At 42.9% G+C, this 23,003-nt stretch overlaps 1 protein-coding gene across 4 annotated transcripts in view; it reads left to right on the forward strand.

Annotated features, from left to right (window-relative positions):
• The window catches only part of KCNH6 (potassium voltage-gated channel subfamily H member 6), a 556,858-nt gene that overhangs the window by 459,207 nt on the left and 74,648 nt on the right, over window positions 1-23,003 (forward strand). The window lies entirely within an intron of this gene.

Raw genomic sequence — 23,003 nt, forward strand, 5'->3', positions numbered from 1 at the left:
CTCATTATCTGACACATTGAAAAGCGAAAATATGCCATTGTGGGTATTTCATGCTGGCATGACTGCTGCTGGTTTATGGTGGAGATTTGTGCAGTATTTGACAATATTCCATTAGACTAATCCACTTGAGATATTTTTAGATATTTTAAACCCTCAGAAATGTTTAACCAAGTGTTTTCAACTTGCAACCGATCCGTCTTCTCCTTCTCCACTAGGTTTTGGGGAAGGTCTGATAATTGTTCACTCCAAAACACAAATATTGTCTCCTCAGCTTGGGGATATTGGATGGTGACTTTACAAAAACAGTTGTCACCATATTTAAATTTATGTTTCCAATTAAGCAATATATTCCAAACCCTCTTAGCAGGACAAATATGTTGAAACAACAAAAATATGTGAGGGATGGGAGAGAGTGAAATGGTGGGGGAGAGAGGCATATGAGAGAGAGAGAGAGAGAGAGAGAGAGAGAGAGAGAGAGAGAGAGAGAAAGAGAGAGAGAGAGAGAGAGAGAGAGAGAGAGAGAGAGAGGAAGAGGGGTGGGAGAGAGGAAGAGAGGTGGGAAAAAGGTGAGAGAGAGGGAGAGGGTGGGAGAGAGAGAAGGTTGAGGGGAGAGGGGGAGGGAGAAGAGAGGGGAAGGGCAGAGAAGGGAGGGAACAGAGAGGGGAGGGGAGAATGGGGAGAGGAGGGAGAGGGGAGGGAGGAGAGAGGAAGGTGGAAAGTGCGGAGGGGGTGGGGAGAAGAGCGGTAGGATTTTGGCAGATATGACATCCAGTTTAATGTCCATCCGAGAGACGGCACACATATTGATGAATCGCCCTACCTGTGAAACACTGAAATGACAGTTTATGGCTGGGTCAGGATTCAAACCCAGGTTAGACAGCTTAGAGTGTGCGTACATCTTGGCGATCCTGCCATGATGTGGCAATCCATTGCTTTGTAAGAACTAAAAACGTTTTTTACTCATCTTAATCATCTAATTGATTTTGCCTTCCTAACCCTGGAAATATCCCCATGGAGAACCATGCTGTGGTATTGTGATCAGAGCTTGAAGAGCGCTCACCAAGTGGCTTCACCACTCAAGCAAGCACTCCAACAAAACGGTTGAAGAAACTTTTAAAAACAAAACATTAAATTTTTTACATGTATATATATCTATGCCCAAGTGATGAGTCGAAAAAGGAAAGATCATACAAAAATAGGAAACGTAGTGTAAAATACAAGTGCAGATTTTCAGTGTGTCAGCCACCAACCAACACACTGCTTGACAAAGTGGGCCAAATGCAGGCAAGTGACTGTGAATATTGTACAGCGCTCGCAAACTGGCTTAAGAACTCAAGCAAGTACTCCAACGAAACAGTTGAGAAAGATCGGCTGGCTTGGCAAGCGATAATTAGCGATCACCGATTGGTCATATATACACCATCCACCAGGAATGTCAGGCAATGTCCAGATTGGACAAATTAACACTTTTTTTAAAGCAGTTGGAACGACTGCTGAAATCAATAAAGAAGTTTAAATTTTGAAATTCACCTGAGATTGAGAGATTATAGAGGTTATGGCATGTGAGGAAATGAAATAAAGCCATGAGCGCTGGCATTTCCAGGTGTTTATAAGCATTTACAAGCAATGTAACCAGCTATTCATAGGTATGATGATGATGAATTTGATGATCTTCTTCTTCCTCTTTCGGCTTGCTCCCGTTAGGGGTCGCCACAGCGGACCAACTGTCTCCATTTCGCTCTATCCTCTACATCTTCCATTGACACTCCAACCACCCGCATGTCCGCCCTCACCGCATCCATGAACCTCTTCTTTGGCCTTCCTCTTCTCCTCCTGCCTGGCGGCTCCATCTTCAACATCCTTCTCCCAATATACTCTGTTTCCCTCCTGTGCACATGTCCAAACCATCTCAATCTCGCCTCTCTCACTTTGTCTCCAAACCGTCCTACCAGCGCTGTCCCTCTAATACACTCATTTCTTATCCTATCCATCCTCGTCACTCCCAACGAGAATCGCAGCATCTTTAACTCTGCCACCTCCAGCTCTGCTTCCTGTCTTTTTGTTAGCGCCACCGCCTCCAAACCATACAACATAGCTGGTCTCACTACCGTCTTGTATACTTTCCCCTTCACTCTTGCAGCTACCCTTCTGTCACAAATCACTCCTGCAACTCTTCTCCACCCACTCCATCCTGCCTGCACTCTCTTTTTCACTTCTCTCCCACACTCTCCGTTACTTTGGACAGTTGATCCCAAGTATTTAAACCCATCCACCTTCCCCACCTCAACTCCTTGCAACTGCACCATACCACCACCCTCCCTCTCATTTACGCACATGTACTCCGTCTTACTCCTACTGACTAACATTCCCCTTCTCTCCAGTGCGTACCTCCACCTCTCAAGGCTCGATTCAGCCTGCTCCCTACTCTCCCTACAGATCATGATGTCATCCGCGAACATCATGGTCCATGGAGACTCCAGTCTGATCTCGTCCGTCAACCTATCCATCACCATTGCAAACAGGAAAGGGCTCAGAGTCGATCCTTGGTGCAATCCCACTTTAACCTTAAACCGGTCCGTCATTCCTACCGCACACCTCACCGCTGTCACACTGTCCTCATACATATCCTGCACGATCCTCACATACTTCTCCAACACTCCCGACTTCCTCATACAATACCACAACTCCTCTCTTGGCACCCTATCATAAGCTTTCTCTAAATCCACAAACACACAATGTAACTCTTTCTGGCCTTCCCTATACTTCTCCATCAACATTCTCAAAGCAAACATCGCATCAGTGGTGCTCTTTCCTGGCATAAACCCATATTGCTGCTCACAGATCATCACCTCTCCTCTCAACCGAGCTTCCACTACTCTTTCCCACAACTTCATGGTGTGGCTTAACAACTTTATCCCTCTGTAATTTCCACAGCTCTGCACATCACCCTTATTCTTGAAAATCGGGACCAGCACACTTAATCTCCACTCCTCCGGCATCCTCTCACTTTCCAAGACTTTATTAAACAATCTGGTTAACAACCCCACTGCCATCTCTCCTAAGCACTTCCATGCCTCCACTGGTATACCATCTGGGCCAACCGCCTTTCCACTTTTCATCTTCTTCATAGCAGTCCTCACTTCATCCTTACTGATCCACCCCACTTCCAGATTCACTATCTCCACCTCTTCCAACCTTCTCTCTCTCTCATTTTCTTCATTCATCAGCTCCTCAAAGTACTCCATCCACCTTCTCAACACACTCTCCTCGCTCGTCAGCACATTCCCATTTGCGTCCTTTATCACCCTAACCTGCAGCACATCCTTCCCAGCTCGGTCCCTCTGTCTTGCCAATCGGTATAAATCCTTTTCCCCTTCTTTTGTATCCAACTTCTCATACAGCTCGTCATATGCCTTTTCCTTGGCCTTAGCCAGCTCTCTTTTGCTTTTCGACGCCACTCCTTATACTCCTGCCGACTTTCTTCATCTCTCTGACTATCCCACTTCTTTTTCGCCAACCCCTTCTTCCTTATACTTTCCTGTACTTCCTCATTCCACCACCAAGTCTCCTTATCTTCCTTCCTCTGTCCAGATGTCACACCAAGTACCTTCCGAGCAATCTCCCTCACAACTTCTGCTGTCGTTGCCCAATCATCCCACCCATCTTTACCACCATCCAACGCTTGTCTCACCTCCTCCCTAAATTTCACGCAACAGTCTTCCTCCTTCAGCTTCCACCATCTGGTCCTTGGTTCAGCCCTCACTCTCTTCCTCAACCTCACCTCTAAAGTCATCCTACAGACCACCAATCGATGCTGTCGAGCTGCACTCTCCCCTGCCACAACCTTACAGTCACTAATCTCTTTCAGGTTGCATCTCCTACTTAAGATGTAATCCACCTGTGTGAACTTTCCTCCACTCTTGTATGTCACCCTGTGTTCCTCCTTCTTCTTGAAATACGTGTTTACCACTGCCATTTCCATTCTTTTTGCAAACTCTACTACCATTTGCCCTTCCACATTTCTCTTGTTGAGACCGTACCTCCCCATCACCTCCTCATCCTCTTTATTCCCTTCCCCAACATGTCCATTGAAATCTGCTCCAATCACCACTCTTTCATCCTTGGATACACTCTCCACCACTTCATCTAACTCACTCCAGAAATCTTCTTTATATTCCATCTCACACCCCATATGTGGGGCATATGTACTGATGACATTCATCATCACCCCTTCAATTTCCAACTTCACACTCATCACTCGGTCAGACACCCTCCTCACCTCCAATACCCTCTTGACATGATCTTCCTTCAGGATTATCCCGACACCATTTCTCCTCCCATCCACACCATGGTAGAACAGTTTGAAACCACCTCCAATGCTCCTCGCCTTACTCCCCATCCACTTGGTCTCTTGTACACACAGTATGTCCACCTTTCTTCTCTCCATCATATCAGCCAACTCTCGCCCTTTGCCAGTCATCGTCCCAACATTCAGAGTTCCAACTCTCACCTCCACACTTCTACCCTTCCCCCTCTCCCACTGCCTCCGGACTCGCCTTCCCCGTCTCCTTCTCCTCCTTCGCCCAGCAGTAGCACAATTTCCACTGGTACCCTGCTGACCACCGGTACCGGTGGCGGTCGTTGGTAACCCGGGCCTCGACCGATCCGGTATGGAAATTCGTTTTGTTGTTGATGATATGAGTGAGGAAAGTGAAAAATAAAACTTTGTCATTAAGAAGAGTTTTATTTTTCACTTTCCTCACTCATATCATCAACAACAAAACGAATTTCCATACCGGATCGGTCGAGGCCCGGGTTACCAACGACCGCCACCGGTACCGGTGGTCAGCAGGGTACCAGTGGAAATTGTGCTACTGCTGGGCGAAGGAGGAGAAGGGGACGGGGAAGGCGAGTCCGGAGGCAGTGGGAGAGGGGGAAGGGTAGAAGTGTGGAGGTGAGAGTTGGAACTCTGAATGTTGGGACGATGACTGGCAAAGGGCGAGAGTTGGCTGATATGATGGAGAGAAGAAAGGTGGACATACTGTGTGTACAAGAGACCAAGTGGATGGGGAGTAAGGCGGAGCATTGGAGGTGGTTTCAAACTGTTCTACCATGGTGTGGATGGGAGGAGAAATGGTGTCGGGATAATCCTGAAGGAAGATCATGTCAAGAGGGTATTGGAGGTGAGGAGGGTGTCTGACCGAGTGATGAGTGTGAAGTTGGAAATTGAAGGGGTGATGATGAATGTCATCAGTGCATATGCCCCACATATGGGGTGTGAGATGGAATATAAAGAAGATTTCTGGAGTGAGTTAGATGAAGTGGTGGAGAGTGTATCCAAGGATGAAAGAGTGGTGATTGAAGCAGATTTCAATGGACATGTTGGGGAAGGGAATAAAGAGGATGAGGAGGTGATGGGGAGGTACGGTCTCAACAAGAGAAATGTGGAAGGGCAAATGGTGGTAGAGTTTGCAAAAAGAATGGAAATGGCAGTTGATGATATGAGTTGATGATATGAGTGAGGAAAGTGAAAAATAAAACTTTGTCATTAAGAAACCATTGCAGTGTGTTCCAAGTCAAGGCATTGCAAGCAGGCCAAAAAAATGGCGAATTAAGACCCCAGTGAGGGTCAGTGGGGTGACCGAGGATGAGCCTTGATAAAGGATAATTGAATAAGCCCTTTAATTATCTTCAAAAGGGGTGTTTATATGAACCCAAACACCCAATTTTCATCCATGCACTCCCTGGGAGTTCCCTTAGTGTGCATGCAAATTTTCAGGCTGCTAGATTTCAAGCTTTTGGAGTTATGGAGGACATGCGCGCACACACACACACACACACACACACACACACACACACACACACACACACACTGACATTTATTATTATGGATTTTAGGAATAGCCGATACTGCACAATTTATAAGTAGAATTGTCAGGTGTGTGTGTGTGTGTGTGTGTGTGTGTGTGTGTGTGTGTGTGTGTGTGTGTGTGTGTGTGTGTGTGTGTGTGTGTGTGTGTGTGTGTGTGTGTGTGTGTGTGTGTGTGTGTGTGTGTGTGTGTGTGTGTGTGTGTGTGTGTGTGTGTGTGTGTGTGTGTCTTTTTTTCTGTCAACCTCAGAATAAAACGGTCGGTCCCATTGCACATGGTCTGTCTGGAAAGGAGTTTAATTCAACACAAACACACAACCTTTTCACTTTAATCTTCCTCCTCACCCCTCTCACTCCCAACCAACCAAATTTCATGTTATCTAAACCGACCTTTAGATGGTGCATAAATTTTCAAACGACGTTGTGTTTTGAGGTAATTTCTTTCTAACCAGCCCTCCTCATCCTCCCTCTACTCCAACTTCCAAGCCACTGTAACATTTAGGTTTTCTGTCACTCTGAATTTCACATCTTAACATCTAAATGACTTGTCTAACTAAATTATAAGTACTAATTAAAGTTGATGAAGGGAAAATACGGGACTTCTAACTCAGCATGGTCACGTTTCACTGAGCTACAATACGATAATGTAAAGGCCCAGTCACACCTTGACGTTTTAGCCAGCAATGGCAACGTATTAAAATGTATGTAAAACGCTAGCTTACGTTGAACTTTTGATGTTTTTTTTTAAAGATTCGGACGTATTCATAACGACTTGGTCTTGTGCATAACGTATCAGTAACGGACTTTGAACGTTTCGTTGTGTTATAGATAACTTGTACCAACGAATGCTGAATCTGTTGTCGGCCTACACAACCTATGCCCAACGATGGTCTAACTTAGGCATAGCGCGCTGCACGCATCGCCGACGATGACATGGCATAGGTTATGAAAAGGCTGCCGCACAACGATTCAAATCATAACCGCCGCAGAAATGGAAGTGCCAACATCGCAGTCACACCTTGGCGATCTTGCCAGCGTTTGCCGACCTCTGAAAAATGCGTCTAAAACACTGGCGCACGTCAAATACGGTATGGGTAAGTTTGGTATGCATGAATAGAACGCTAAAGTACGCTATCATACGTCGTATTAAATGGAGTATGTCTTGTAATTTTAAACATGTTGAAAATTTTACGACGTACTTGCCGGATGACACACGCTCCGCATGCGATGGGAATAAGTTGTACACACGATATGCGATCGTTGATACACATCGACACACGTTACTTGAAAGGTACTCATCAGTCGAAACACGTCAAGGTAATGGTTCGCGTCAGTGTTCCAGACTCCCAGTGTTTTTTTTTTTCTTCGGTATGACGGTGTTCAGTGTACAGTGCGGTTATGATTTAAATCGTTGAGCGGCAGCCTATTAATTTGTGTTATATTATAACCGCACTAGAAATCGAAGTGTCAAAATCACCATCATACCGAAGGAAGGAAGAAAAAAAAAACCTAAAAAAAAAAAACCAGGGAGTCTGGAACACTGACGCAAACCATTACCTTGATGTGTTTCGACTTATGAGCACCTTACAAGTAACGTGTGTCGATGTCTGTCACCGATCGCGTAACGTGAGTACAGCACGTTACTCATAGGTTAGAAATAAGTTTCGGGTTCGCTAAACATTACCTCGACGTGTTTCGACTTATAAGTAACTTACAAGTAACGTGTGTCGACGTGTGTCAACGATCGCGTGACGTGCCTACAACTAATGGCCAGCGTTATGCGGAACATGTGAGTCATACGCTGGCATAAGTCTTAAAATTTCAAGCATGGAAAATTTGAGGACAACCGAAAAGTACAACGTTTAAAGCCAGCGTACTACGACGTATGGCAGTGTTTCTCAGCGTGCTCTCAATATTATCAAAACTTACCCATAACGTATTCGACGTGTACCAGCATTTTAGACAAATTTTCCAAAAATCGGCATAAGCTGGCTAAAACGTCAAGGTGTGACTGGGCCTTAAAGATAGATTGCAGTTCCACATATTGAAACATTGTGTGACGATTAATGAGTTGTCAATTGTAAAACAATTTTTAAAAAGATGTGCATTTCTTCTACTCCATATTATGTACAGCCTTTTCTTGTGTGTGCAATTCGTGCGGACAAATTTAAGTTCCAATTGCTTTTTCCAACCGTTAAAAAGTTTTATGCAACAAGAACATTGCACGGCTATTTACGATCTATCAATATTTGTGTATGGGAATTACATACCTAATACTTATCTGGTTGTTAGATTAAATTAATGGCAAGAATGAGATAAGTCCAGATACATTTTGGAGGATAATATCGAAGCTCATTTCGGTCTTAAGATTGAGTGATATTAGGCTCAGGGCACAGGCCTCCTGAAATGCTCTGCTTTTCGACAGGTTCATGGTTTCTTCGAGTGACACCCTTCTCTGTCAACGGCTCTCATTTTCACATTATTATATCCACCTTCATTATTTGTTAAATGCAGCAACATCATGCTCTGTCTTCCTCTCTATTTCTTTCCTTCTATCCGACCTTTGATTACCTTTTAGAGCAATCTATCTTTTCTCAAAAACAAGTGGCCAAACGAGTTTTGCTCTTGAAAAATATCTTGATCAAACACTGACGCTCCTGCACCGACTCAAGAACATTGTCGTTCTCGTGTTCAACACATCCCTTCTGTCATTTCAAAAGCTTCCAATCTCTTGATATCCTTTCTCAAAGTCAATGTCTGAGGCCCATACAGTATTGCACTCCAAATCAAGCATTTCACCAACTTCTTTGATCGTCAGATCAACTCATCCTTGGACTCCATCAACTCATCCTTGGAATTCTTTCAAAGAAACTTGCTCTCCCTCATGCACAGATTTATCCCCTCTCGTGTTCAGTTGTCTTACCCTTCCTCCCGCCCTTGGTTTACTGAAGCTTGTGGCGAGGCAGTTGTCCTGAAACAACTTGCCTTTGCCTCATGGAAAGCAAACCCAACTGAGGGCAATCTCAGTTCTTTCCACAAAGCTCGGAACAAGTGTGTATCTACCCTCAGGAGAGCCAGAAAACAACATCTTTCTCATCTCAAGTCTGAACTCTCAAACCTCTCTCCCTCCTCAAAATCCTGGTGGCGTTTAATCAAATCTGTTTCTGGTGTATGTTCCCCCTCCATCCCCTCCCTTACCTCAAATGGCCGCACTGCTGATTCCACACGTGATAAAGCTGAATGTCTAAACTCGGTGTTTGCAGCTAAATCTTGTGTCCTAAACCCATCACTATCTCTACCCACTTTACCCAGTCGCACCCAACTGTCCCTGGACTCTGTATCCTTTTCTCCTGACAAGGTGGAGAGCTTGCTTTCAAACCTCGAGTCAGATTCTGCAACCGGTCCAGACGGCATCAGCCCACGTGTCCTCAAAGCCTGCTCTTCTGCTCTTGCTCACCCTCTCTCTGTTCTATTCACCCTCTCATTTGCCCAAGGTCATCTGCCATCTGCTTGGAAATCTGCTCACATCACTGCCCTGCATAAAAAGGTGCAAAAACAGATCCCTGTAACTATAGACCAATCAGCCTTCTCCCAATCATCAGCAAGGTGATGGAATCCATCATCGCTTCAGACATGAAATCCTTCCTCTTCTCCAATGGCTTGATTTCCAATCATCAATTTGGTTTCAGACCAGGTCACTCTACCCTGGATATGCTGCTTCTGCTCTCCCATCAATGGATGGAGGTCCTCAATGCCAGACAGGAAATCCGAGCCGTATCCCTGGACATATCACGTGCTTTTGACACAGTCTGGCACCCTGCCCTACTCACCAAACTCTCTTCCCATGGTATTCAAGGCCATCTCCACTCATGGCTCGCAGACTTCCTCTCCTGTCGCAGTCAACGTGTGGCCCTAAATGGAGTTCTTTCATCCCCTCTTCCTGTGCAGGCTGGAGTTCCTCAAGGTAGCGTTCTGGGCCCTGTTCTTTTTCTGGTTTTCATCAATGATCTCTCGGACTCTCTGGAAAATCCTCTATTTCTCTTTGCCGATGACTCCACCCTCTGCCGTACCATGTCATCCCTCAGACCGACAAGCAGCAGCTTCTTCGCTCACTGCAGATCTGGATAAAATCACAAACTGGTCCAACACATGGAACATGTCTTTCAATCCAGACAAATCTCACACTCTCACTATGTCTCTTCGAAAGGACCATTTAGAAACCCCCCCCCCATCCACTTTCTCAACAATCCTCTGGAAGAAGTCTTTTCTTTCAAGCTTCTGGGTCTCACGATCTGCCATGACCTTTCCTGGGAAAGTCACATTTCCAACCTCGCCTCAAAAGCCAGTCGCCGACTGAGAATCCTCCGTCGTGCAAAGTCCTTCCTCGGCCCTCTTGAGCTACTGACCACTTACAAAGCTTTTGTCCGTAGCCTGATGGAGTACTGCTCTCCCATCTGGGCTGGTGCTCCTGCCTCCCACCTTTCTCGACTTCACGCTGTCGAAACCAGGGCATTTAAGATCATTGGCATCTCCCGCAATGAAGCTGAGTCTTTGGGCCTCTCACTCAATCACCGCAGGTTGGTCGGTGGTCTTTCTGTCTTCTACCGACTCCTCTCCAGCCTTGCCCCCCCTGCTCTCTCTGCGATTTGTCCCCACCACATTTCCACAGGGCGCTCAAGGTCCGCCAACAACCCCCTTCTGGTAAAACTACCAAAATCACGAATCACTGCTCATCTTCACTCTTTCATTCCTCTTTTTTCCCGCCTTTGGAATAAACTTCCTCACTCTATTCTTTCCCATTCTTCCCTCCAGGCTTTCAAAACAGCTGTTCACCACCACCTCTTATCTTCCCCCATCCAAATCCTCGATCTTTTCTACCCCCGATAATCCACCCAAGCCCACTTCCTTCAATTCTCCTGCTTTTCTTCCTGAAAGTCCATGAAATGTCCATCTTCTCTTCGCCATGTTCCCCGTCCCATCCCCATCCCTCTCCCTTCCACAGTTCACCTAATGTGTCTGTTCCCCAATGTTTTGTCCCTTCCACTCCCGCCCCTCTTGTCTCATGCCTCCTTGCTGTGAGTTGTGTGTTAGCTCATACGAGCCTCGACCAAGGTATACAAAAAAAAAAAAAGATGAAGGAGTTTCTCATCGGCTCCTTTCTTTTATTTCCAGCTTCTTTGGCTGTGGCTATTCAACTCAACTCAAACTCTGAGATTATTCTTTTGTTTTGACATTCAGAATTCTTAGTCACTCAACTTGCCAAGTACTCAAACTCTGACCTGTTGCAGATCATATCCATTGATGTTAATCCTCAAGATTTTACTGATATCATTGTTTATTTATATCACTTTGGTCTTCCTCCCCAGGGCACAAGGCAGGATGAGGCAAACTACCTAAATTGCATTGACAAGGAAAATGATACACCTGGTGAAGTGAATCGTTATGACACATTGCACATGTTTGAAGTTTTTTACTTTCGAAAATTTTACTTACTTACGAAATTTACTGAAGATTTCATAAGCATATTGATGACTTCCGTTTCTGTTTGTTTGTTTGTTTGTTTGTTTGTTTGAAGGCACGATAACTCGAGAACGGAAGAAGCTGCTGATGTGGATTTTTTTGAACCCGCCTTGTTGTGATCGTTGTCCTCCTGAAGGATTCTAACTGGCCGATTGTGGAATCCAATTTGACTTCAGACAGAGTTTAACGTTTGTCCGATTTGATTATAAAATCCTACAAAAACCCTATCTACACTGATAAAACTGATGTCCACACAAGTCCTTCCTTGTGAAACAATTTATTTCCTAATTATACACCATACACTTCTCTCCCTTGTACAATGAACTTAAGAATCCCCATTTGATTGCAATATTATTTGGTTCTATTTCATTTATTCTTACTTTAGTTAACAGTTAGACCAACCCGATTCAATTCACTTCCACATTACATCAGAGAGTTTTATTCTAACTTGGTACTTGGTCAGTTCCAAGGAGCACAAGCCACTGAGAAACTATACTTCCTCACATGCTTGCACTGAGAACAATGTGCCTTTCAAAATATTTTATACTTCCATGAGAGAGAGGTTGGGGGATATTCACCCAGACTGTAGACGTGTCTTTTAGACAAAAAGCCACTTCGTACATTTTCTAAGCAAAGGTTCATTTATCAGCTCGGTCACTCTGCTCCAGAACAACACATTTCTTATCATTTAGGACAAAAGTCTTTTGGCCAGAAATGACAGCCAATTCAATTTGCAGCATAAAAGTTACATTTCTGAAACTCCATTTGTTACAATTTAAAATACATTCATATAAATTTTTCCCCCACACTACCAATGCCAAATTACACCACGTGATTCAGGAGGTTGATGGCTAGTGCTGATTAGATTTTGGTCAAAATCGGTCAAAGGTCAAAGTCACGGTGAGGTCATATATTCGATTTTTGATGGTTTGGTACAGATAACTCGAGAAGGGAAGAAGTTACCAATGTCAAATTACACCACATGATTCAGGACGGTGATGGCTAGTGCTGATTAGATTTTGGTCAAAATCGGTCAAAGGTCAAGGTCACAGTGAGGTCAAACATCCAAAAAATGATAACTCGAGAACGGAAGAAGCTTCCAAAGTCAAATTACACCAAGTGATTCAGGAGGCTGATGGCTAGTGCTGATTAGATTTTGGTCAACATTGGTCAAAGGTCAAGATCACAGTGAGGTCAAACATCCAAAACATTCAATTTTTGATGGTTTGGTACAGAATCATCGTAGAAACTTCTGGTTTGTGTCGCTACCTTCTCAAGAGACAGCTTTTATTCGACAAGGTCAGAGGTCAAGTTGACGATTTCGTAAGTACCAGTCTATGACTGCTTGTTACTTACGAAATCTAAAGATTTCGTTAGTATATTGATGCCTTCCGTTTCTGTTTGTTCGTTTGTTTGTTGGCACGATAACTCAAGAACGGAAGAAGCTACCAATGTCTAATGACACCACGTGATTCAGGAGGGTGATGGCCAGTGCTGATTAGATTTTGGTCAAAATTGGGCAAAGGTCAAGGTCACAGTGAGGTCAAACATCCAAAAAATGATAACTCAAGAACGGAAGAAGCTTCCAATCTCAAATTACACCACGTGATTCAGGAGGGTGATGGCTAGTGCTGATTAGATTTTGGACGAAATCGGTCAAAGGTCAAGGTCACAGTGAGGTCAAATATTTGATTTTTGATGGTTTGGTACAGATAACTCGAGAAAGGAAGAAGCTACCAATGTCAAATTACACCACGTGATTCAGGAGGGTGATGGCTCGTGCTGATTAGATTTTGGTCAAAGTTCAAGGTCACAGTGAGGTCAAACATCCAAAAATTCGATTTTTGATGGTTTGGTACAGAATCATCGGAGAAACTTCTGGTTTGCGTCGCAACCTTCTCTCGAGACAGCTTTTACTAGACAAGGTCAGAGGTCAAGTTGACGATTTCGTAAGAACCAGTCTATGACTGCTTGTTACTTACGAAATCTAAAGATTTCGTCAGTATATTGATGACTTCCGTTTCTCTTTGTTTGTTTGTTTGTTTGTTTGTTTGTTTGTTTGTATATTTGTTACTTCCGAAATCTAAAGATTTCGGAAGGATATTGATGACTTCCGTTTCTGTTTGTTTGTTTGTTTGTTTGTTTGTAGGCACGATAACTCAAGAACAGAAGAAGCTACCAATGTCAAATTACACCATGTGATTCAGGAGGGTGATGGCTTGTGCTGATTAGATTTTGTTTAAAATCGGTCAAAGGTCAAGGTCACAGTGAGGTCAAACATCCAAAACATTCGATTTTTGATGGTTTGGGACAGAATCATCGCAGAAACTTCTGGTTTGCGTCGCTACCTTCTCTCGAGAGACAGCTTTTATTCGACAAGGTCAGAGGTCAAGTTGACGATTTCGTAAGTACCAGTCTGTGACTGCTTGTTTGTTTGTTTGTTTGTTTGTTTGTAGGCATGATAACTCGAGAACAGAAGAAGCTACCAATGTCAAATTACACCATCTGATTCAGGAGGGTGCTGGCTCGTGCTGATTAGATTTTGGTCAAAATCGGTCAAAGGTCAAGGTCACAGTGAGGTCAAATATTCGATTTTTGATGGTTTGGTACAGATAACTTGAGAACGGAAGAACCTATCAATGTCAAATTACACCATGTGATTCAGGAGGGTGCTGGCTCGTGCTGATTAGATTTTGGTCAAAATCGGTCAACGGTCAAGGTCACAGTGAGATCAAACATAATTCCGTAAATTCACGTGGAGAAATGGAGTATTTTTGCTTCGGTCGACGTTACGAGTTCGTTTTAACTTCGATTTTAATTTTTTCTTCAGTTTTTGCGATTGCTTAGGATGCTTAAAACTCGGTTGTCGAAATTCTGGTGAAAATCGGATGTTTTGGAGACGTTTTAAGATTGTCTAAAAAATATTTCACTCGACGCGTCACGGGTCGTCCCATGATGCAGTGCGCTCGAGCAGACGCGTCGTTGAGTTACGTTAAGGTATAATATAATTGCGTGGAGAAATGGAGATTTTTGCTTCGGTCGACGTTACGATTTTTGATGGTTTGATACAGAATCATTGTCGAAACTTCTGGTTTGCGTCGCTACCTTCTCTCCAGAGACAGCTTTTATTAGACAAGGTCAGAGGTCAAGTTGACAATTTCGTAAGTACCAGTCTATGACTGTTTGTTTGTTTGTTACTTACGAAATCTAAAGATTTCATAAGTATATTGATGACTTCCGTTTCTGTTTGTTTGTATGTTTGTTTGTTTGTTTGTTTGTTTGTTGGCACGATAACTCGAGAACGGAAGAAGCTACCAATGTCAAATTACACCACGTGATTCAGGAGGTTGCTGGATCGTGCTGATTAGATTTTGGTCGAAATCGGTCAAAGGTCAAGGTCACAGTGAGGTCAAGTATTCGATTTTTGATGGTTTGGTACAGATAACTCGAGAACGGAAGAAGCTACCAATGTCAAATTACACCACCTGATTCAGGAGGGTGATGGCTCGTGCTGATTAGATTTTGGTCAAAATCGGTCAAAGGTCAAGGTCACAGTGAGGTCAAACATCCAAAGCATTCGATTTTTGATGGTTTGGTACAGAATCATCGTAGAAACTTCTAGTTTGCGTCGCTACCTTCTCTCGAGACAGCTTTTATTAGACAAGGTCAGAGGTCAAGTTGATGATTTCGTAAGTACCAGTCTGTGACTGCTTGTTTGTTTGTTTATTTGTAGGCACGATAACTCGAGAACAGAAGAAGCTATCAATGTCAAATTACACAATGTGATTCAGGAGGGTGCTGGCTCGTGCTGATTAGATTTTGGTCAAAATCGGTCAAAGGTCAAGGTCACAGTGAGGTCAAATATTCGATTTTTGATGGTTTGGTACAGATAACTCGAGAACGGAAGAACCTATCAATGTCAAATTACACCATGTGATTCAGGAGGGTGCTGGCTCGTGCTGATTAGATTTTGGTCAAAATCGGTCAACGGTCAAGGTCACAGTGAGATCAAACATAATTCCGTAAATTCACGTGGAGAAATGGAGTATTTTTGCTTCGGTCGACGTTACGAGTTCATTTTAACTTCGATTTTAATTTTGTCTTCGGTTTTTGCGATTGCTTAGGACGCTTAAAACTCGGTTGTCGAAATTCTGGTAAAAATCGGATGTTTTGGAGACGTTTTAAGATTGTCTAAAAAATATTTCACTCGACGCGTCACGGGTCGTCCCATGATGCAGTGCGCTCGAGCAGACGCGTCATTGAGTTACGTTAAGGTATAATATAATTGCGTGGAGAAATGGAGATTTTTGCTTCGGTCGACGTTACAATTTTTGATGGTTTGATACAGAATCATCGTAGAAACTTCTGGTTTGCGTCGCTACCTTCTCTCCAGAGACAGCTTTTATTAGACAAGGTCAGAGGTCAAGTTGACAATTTCGTAAGTACCAGTCTATGACTGTTTGTTTGTTTGTTACTTACGAAATCTAAAGATTTCATAAGTATATTTATGACTTCCGTTTCTGTTTGTTTGTATGTTTGTTTGTTTGTTTGTTTGTTTGTTGGCACGATAACTCGAGAACGGAAGAAGCTACCAATGTGAAATTACACCACGTGATTCAGGAGGGTGATGGCAAGTGCTGATTAGATTTTGGTCGAAATCGGTCAAAGGTCAAGGTCACAGTGAGGTCAAGTATTCGATTTTTGATGGTTTGGTACAGATAACTCGAGAACGGAAGAAGCTACCAATGTCAAATTACACCACCTGATTCAGGATGGTGATGGCTCGTGCTGATTAGATTTTGGTCAAAATCGGTCAAAGGTCAAGGTCACAGTGAGGTCAAACATCCAAAACATTCGATTTTTGATGGTTTGGTACAGAATCATTGTAGAAACTTCTAGTTTGCGTCGCTACCTTCTCTTGAGACAGCTATTATTAGACAAGGTCAGAGGTCAAGTTGACGATTTCGTAAGTACCAGTCTATGACTGTTTGTTTGTTTGTTTGTTTGTAGGCACGATAACTCAAGAACGGAAGAAGCTACCAATGTCAAATTACACCACGTGATTCAGGAGGGTGATGGCAAGTGCTGAGTAGATTTTGGTCGAAATCGGTCAAAGGTCAAGGTCACCGTGAGGTCAAATATTCGATTTTTGATGGTTTGGTACAGATAACTCGAGAACGGAAGAAGCTACCAATGTCAATTTACACCACGTGATTCAGGAGGGTGATGGCTAGTGCTGTTTAGATTTTGGTCAAAATCGGTCAAAGGTCAAGGTCACAGTGAGGTCAAACATCCAAAAAATGATAACTCGAGAACGGAAGAAGCTACCAATGTCAAATTACACCACGTGATTCAGGAGGGTGGTGGCTCGCGCTGATTAGATTTTGGTCAGAATCGGTCAAAGCTCAAGGTCACAGTGAAGTCAAACATCCAAAACATTCGATTTTTGATGGTTTGGTGCAGATTCATCGTAGAAACTTCTAGTTTGCGTCGCTACCTTCTCTCGAGACAGCTTTTATTAGACAAGGTCAGAGGTCAAGTTGATCATTTCGTAAGTACCAGTCTGTGACTGCTTGTTTGTTTGTTTGTTTGTAGGCACGATAACTCGAGAACAGAAGAAGCTATCAATGTCAAATTACACAATGTGATTCAGGAGGGTGCTGGCTCGTGCTGATTAGATTTTGGTCAAAATCGGTCAAAGGTTAAGGTCACAGTGAGGTCAAATATTCGATTTTTGATGGTTTGGTACAGATAACTCGAGAACGGAAGAACCTATCAATGTCAAATTACACCATGTGATTCAGGAGGGTGCTGGCTCGTGCTGATTAGATTTTGGTCAAAATCGGTCAACGGTCAAGGTCACAGTGAGATCAAACATAATTCCGTAAATTCACGTGGAGAAATGGAGTATTTTTGCTTCGGTCGACGTTACGAGTTCGTTTTAACTTCGATTTTAATTTTGTCTTCAGTTTTTGCGATTGCTTAGGACGCTTAAAACTCGGTTGTCGAAATTCTGGTAAAAATCGGATGTTTTGGAGACGTTTTAAGATTGTCTAAAAAATATTTCACTCGACGCGTCACGGGTCGTCCCATGATGCAGTGCGCTCGAGCAGACGCGTCGTTGAGTTACGTTAAGGTATAATATAATTGCGTGGAGAAATGGAGATTTTTGCTTCGGTCGACGTTACGATTTTTGATGGTTTGATACAGAATCATTGTAGAAACTTCTGGTTTGCGTCGCTACCTTCTCTCCAGAGACAGCTTTTATTAGACAAGGTCAGAGGTCAAGTTGACAATTTCGTAAGTACCAGTCTATGACTGTTTGTTTGTTTGTTACTTACGAAATCTAAAGATTTCATCAGTATATTGATGACTTCCGTTTCTGTTTGTTTGTATGTTTGTTTGTTTGTTTGTTTGTTGGCACGATAACTCAAGAACGGAAGAAGCTACCAATGTCAAATTACACCACGTGATTCAGGAGGGTGCTGGATCGTGCTGATTAGATTTTGGTCGAAATCGGTCAAAGGTCAAGGTCACAGTGAGGTCAAGTATTCGATTTTTGATGGTTTGGTACAGATAACTCGAGAACGGAAGAAGCTACCTATGTCAAATTACACCACCTGATTCAGGAGGGTGATGGCTCGTGCTGATTAGATTTTGGTCAAAATCGGTCAAAGGTCAAGGTCACAGTGAGGTCAAACATCCAAAACATTCGATTTTTGATGGTTTGGTACAGAATCATCGTAGAAACTTCTAGTTTGCGTCGCTACCTTCTCTCGAGACAGCTTTTATTAGACAAGGTCAGAGGTCAAGTTGATGATTTCGTAAGTACCAGTCTGTGACTGCTTGTTTGTTTGTTTGTTTGTTTGTAGGCACGATAACTCGAGAACAGAAGAAGCTATCAATGTCAAATTACACAATGTGATTCAGGAGGGTGCTGGCTCGTGCTGATTAGATTTTGGTCAAAATCGGTCAAAGGTCAAGGTCACAGTGAGGTCAAATATTCGATTTTTGATGGTTTGGTACAGATAACTCGAGAACGGAAGAACCTATCAATGTCAAATTACACCATGTGATTCAGGAGGGTGCTGGCTCGTGCTGATTAGATTTTGGTCAAAATCGGTCAACGGTCAAGGTCACAGTGAGATCAAACATAATTCCGTAAATTCACGTGGAGAAATGGAGTATTTTTGCTTCGGTCGACGTTACGAGTTCATTTTAACTTTGATTTTAATTTTGTCTTCGGTTTTTGCGATTGCTTAGGACACGTAAAACTCGGTTGTTGAAATTCTGGTAAAAATCGGATGTTTTGGAGACGTTTTAAGATTGTCTAAAAAATATTTCACTCGACGCGTCACGGGTCGTCCCATGATGCAGTGCGCTCGAGCAGACGCGTCGTTGAGTTACATTAAGGTATAATATAATTGCGTGGAGAAATGGAGATTTTTGCTTCGGTCGACGTTACAATTTTTGATGGTTTGATACAGAATCATCGTAGAAACTTCTGGTTTGCGTCGCTACCTTCTCTCCAGAGACAGCTTTTATTAGACAAGGTCAGAGGTCAAGTTGACAATTTCGTAAGTACCAGTCTATGACTGTTTGTTTGTTTGTTACTTACGAAATCTAAAGATTTCATAAGTATATTGATGACTTCCGTTTCTGTTTGTTTGTATGTTTGTATGTTTGTTTGTTTGTTTGTTTGTTTGTTGGCACGATAACTCGAGAACGGAAGAAGCTACCAAAGTGAAATTACACCACGTGATTCAGGAGGGTGATGGCAAGTGCTGATTAGATTTTGGTCGAAATCGGTCAAAGGTCAAGGTCACCGTGAGGTCAAATATTCGATTTTTGATGGTTTGGTACAGATAACTCGAGAACGGAAGAAGCTACCAATGTCAATTTACACCACGTGATTCAGGAGGGTGATGGCTAGTGCTGTTTAGATTTTGGTCAAAATTGGTCAAAGGTCAAGGTCACAGTGAGGTCAAACATCCAAAACATTCGATTTTTGATGGTTTGGTGCAGATTCATCGTAGAAACTTCTGGTTTGCGTCGCTACCTTCTCGAGAGACAGGTTTTATTAGACAAGGTCAGAGGTCAAGTTGACGATTTCGTAAGTACCAGTCTATGACTGCTTGTTTGTTTGTTTGTTTGTTTGTAGGCACGATAACTTGAGAACGGAAGAAGCTACCAATGTCAAATTACACCACGTGATTCAGGAGGGTGATGGCTAGCGCTGATTAGATTTTGGTCAAAATCGGTCAAAGATCAAGGTCACAGTGAGGTCAAATATTCGATTTTTGATGGTTTGGGACAGATAACTCGAGAACGGAAGAAGCTACCAATGTCAAATTACACCACGTGATTCAGGAGGGCGATGGCTGGTGCTGATTAGAATTTGGTCAAAATCGGTCAATGGTCAAGGTCACAGTAAGGTCAAACATTCGATTTTTGATGGTTTTGTACAGAATCATCGTAGAAACTTCTGGTTTGCGCCGCTACCTTCTCTCGAGACAGCTTTTCTTAGACAAGGTCAGAGGTCAAGTTGACGATTTCGTAACTACCAGTCTATGACTGCTTGTTTATTTTTTTTTCAATACATACCATAGATGAGGCTCACGGAAGAGCTAGTACAGTGAACGGATAATGACGTAACAGACAAAAATAGGACGCAAAACACGCATGCATGGGGTGGACAAATTGGACACAGGGGACACTGAGGTGGACAAGATGGATGCAGAAGGAAGCTGAAAGGAGTGAAAACTGGAAAATAGGAAGGAATAGGGATTTGGGTGGAGTTAACAAGGGTAGAAAAGATCATGGTTTTGGATTTGGGATGATCTGAGATGGTAGTGAACAGCTGTCTTGAAGACCTCTGAGTAGAAATGAGATTGAAGAGGATGTGGAAATTCAGTCCACAGGTGGGGAAAAAAAGGAACAAATGAGCAGAGGTGAGCAGCGATCCTGGATTTGGGTAGATTCACCAGAAGGGGGTTGATTGTGGACCGTGTGAGCCTTGCAGAAACCTGAAGGGAGGGACAAAGCACAGGAAGAGCAGAGAGTGCAAGACCAGAAAGAAGGCAGTAGAAAACAGAGAGATCACAGAACTGTCTGTGATGGCAAAGTAATAAGCCCATAGACTCAGCTTCATCATGGGAGATTACAATAATCTTGACAAACACAATAATCAATATAATAAGTAAACTAGTCAATCAATAATCAGAAAAAGACAATAATCTGCTATCAAAAAGACAATACTATGTATGTGATAATGATAATATGATTTCCTTTAAAAGGAACTCCAATGCAGGAGGAAGCCATTCGGCCAATCAAAGCCAACACAATGGTTGCAAACCTATGGTTGTTTGTTTTTGAACAACCATTCTAAACGCTGAGTGTCAAGCAAGGAAGCAGCACATACCAATTATAAAGTATTTAGTATGACTCGGCCAGGTTCGAACCACCGACCTCCCAGACTCAAAGCAGACTCGAGTGGACATTGAGGGATCTCAATAATAGAGGACAGTTGCATCGTGTCCAGTGATTTATTTCATTTTACCTTATGTAGAATTTACATTCTAGATAAGGTATTGTCATCGCGCGCCATCCGTCCGTCCGTCTGTTCGCCCGTCTCCTTTTTCGACTTCTCCGGCCAAACTGCTGTGCCGATCTGGCTGAAATTTTACAGCAACGTTCCTCTTCTGACTGCTAAAAGGACTGCCGGAAGTGTCAAAATGGCCGACTAGGTCAATTTTGGGGAAAATTGCGTAAATTTCTTCAAATATCTTCTTCTCCAGACCCACCAGTCAGAATGACACCAAAGTTGGGTTACATTAGGCCAGGGTGGGGATGTTAAATTGTTGAAGTTATTCCAATCAGGTGACCAGAAGTGTATCAAAATGGCCGACAGTCAATTTTTGGGAAAATCGCGTAAATTCCTTTAAAGTTTTCTTCTCTTAACCCACCAATCAGAATGCTACCAAATTTGGGTTACAGCATTAGGAAAGGGTCATGATGCTAAATTGCAGAGGCCATGCTGATCACATGATCGGAAGTGTGTCATAATGGCGGTCACGCAAATTCCTTCCAAAATCTTCTTCTGTCGACCCACCTGTCAGAATGCTAACAAATTTGGATTGCAAGATTATGGTAGGGTAGGGATGTTAATTATATTGTGAAAGTCATGTGGATCACTTGACCAGAAGTGTGTCAAAATGGCCGACTTAGTCAGCTTTTGGGAAAATGGCATCAATTCCTTTCAAAATCTTCTTCTCCAGACCCACCCATCAGAATGCTACCAAATTTGTGTTTCAACATGAGGACATGGTCGTGATGTTAAATTGTGGAGGTCATGCCGATCACATGACCATATATGTGTCAAAATGGCAGACTTCATGAAATATTTGGAAAATCACGTAAATTCCTTCAAAAATCTTCCTCACCAGACATACCAGTCAGAATTCTACCAAATTTGTGTTACAGCATTAGGCCAGGGCCTCAATAAGCTGCAGGTGCAGTGGTACTATTATATTTATTTATTTTACTAAATTTAGTGCTAATTCATAATTACCTTCGCATTCTGCGAAAGGTTATGTATTGGTCGCTGTGTATTTATTTATTTATTTATTTGTTTGTTAATGTGTGTGTGTGTGTGTGTGTGTGTGTGTGTGTGTGTGTGTGTGTGTGTGTGTGTGTGTGTGTGTGTGTGTGTGTGTGTGTGTGTGTGTGTGTGTGTGTGTGTGTGTGTGTGTGTGTGTGTGTGTGTGTGTGTGTTATTCGCATAACTCAGAAAGTATGAAACCAAATCGCTTGAAATTTGGTGGGATGATGGGTTATTATCCAAGGAACATTTGATTAGATTTTGGGAGTGATCGGGTCAAAGGTCAAGGTCACGGAAAGGTCAAATTCGTATTTTTACCATAGCGCGGTCAATTTTGATCTAATTGGCATGCAACCGATGCCAAAATGTTCAGAATTCATTGCCCAATCTTGTGATGTGCGACATGACACAATTACGTCATTACCCTTGTTTTTAAAAGAAAATGTCCCAAATCCTAGCAATTATAATCAGTACCAAAATATATGTTTGTGGGAGATGCCAATGATTATTTATTTGTTTGTTATTCGCATAACTTAAAAAGTATTAAACCGAATTGCATGAAATTTGGTGGGATGATTGGTTATTAGCCAAGGACTATTTGATTAGATTTTGGGAGCAATCGGGTCAAAGGTCAAGGTCAAGGTCATGAAAAGGTCAAAATCGTCTTTTTACCATATTGCGGTCAATTTTTATCCAATTTCCATGAACTAATGCCAAAATGTTCAGAATTTAATGCCCAATCTTGTGATATGCAACTTGATGCAATGACGTAATTGCCCTTACTCGCGGTTGGGGATCAAAGGTCAGAGGGGTCACGACCTTGCAGATGTGCGTATTTTTATCATAACGCAGTCAATTCTTATCCGATTCATATGAAATCAGCACCAAAATGCTCCTTGTTCTGTTCCCCACACTCTTATGCCAAGAACAAAACAGTAGCGGCGGCGAAGGTATATGCTCTCTTCGAGTGCCCGTTCTCGTTCCCACAGTTATAGACTACCAAAAAGTTGAATG

The sequence above is a fragment of the Eptatretus burgeri genome, chromosome 3 (genome assembly GCF_056783735.1).
Source record: "Eptatretus burgeri isolate ZD-2024b chromosome 3, Ebu_testis_v1, whole genome shotgun sequence".
NCBI classification, from domain to species: domain Eukaryota; kingdom Metazoa; phylum Chordata; class Myxini; order Myxiniformes; family Myxinidae; genus Eptatretus; species Eptatretus burgeri.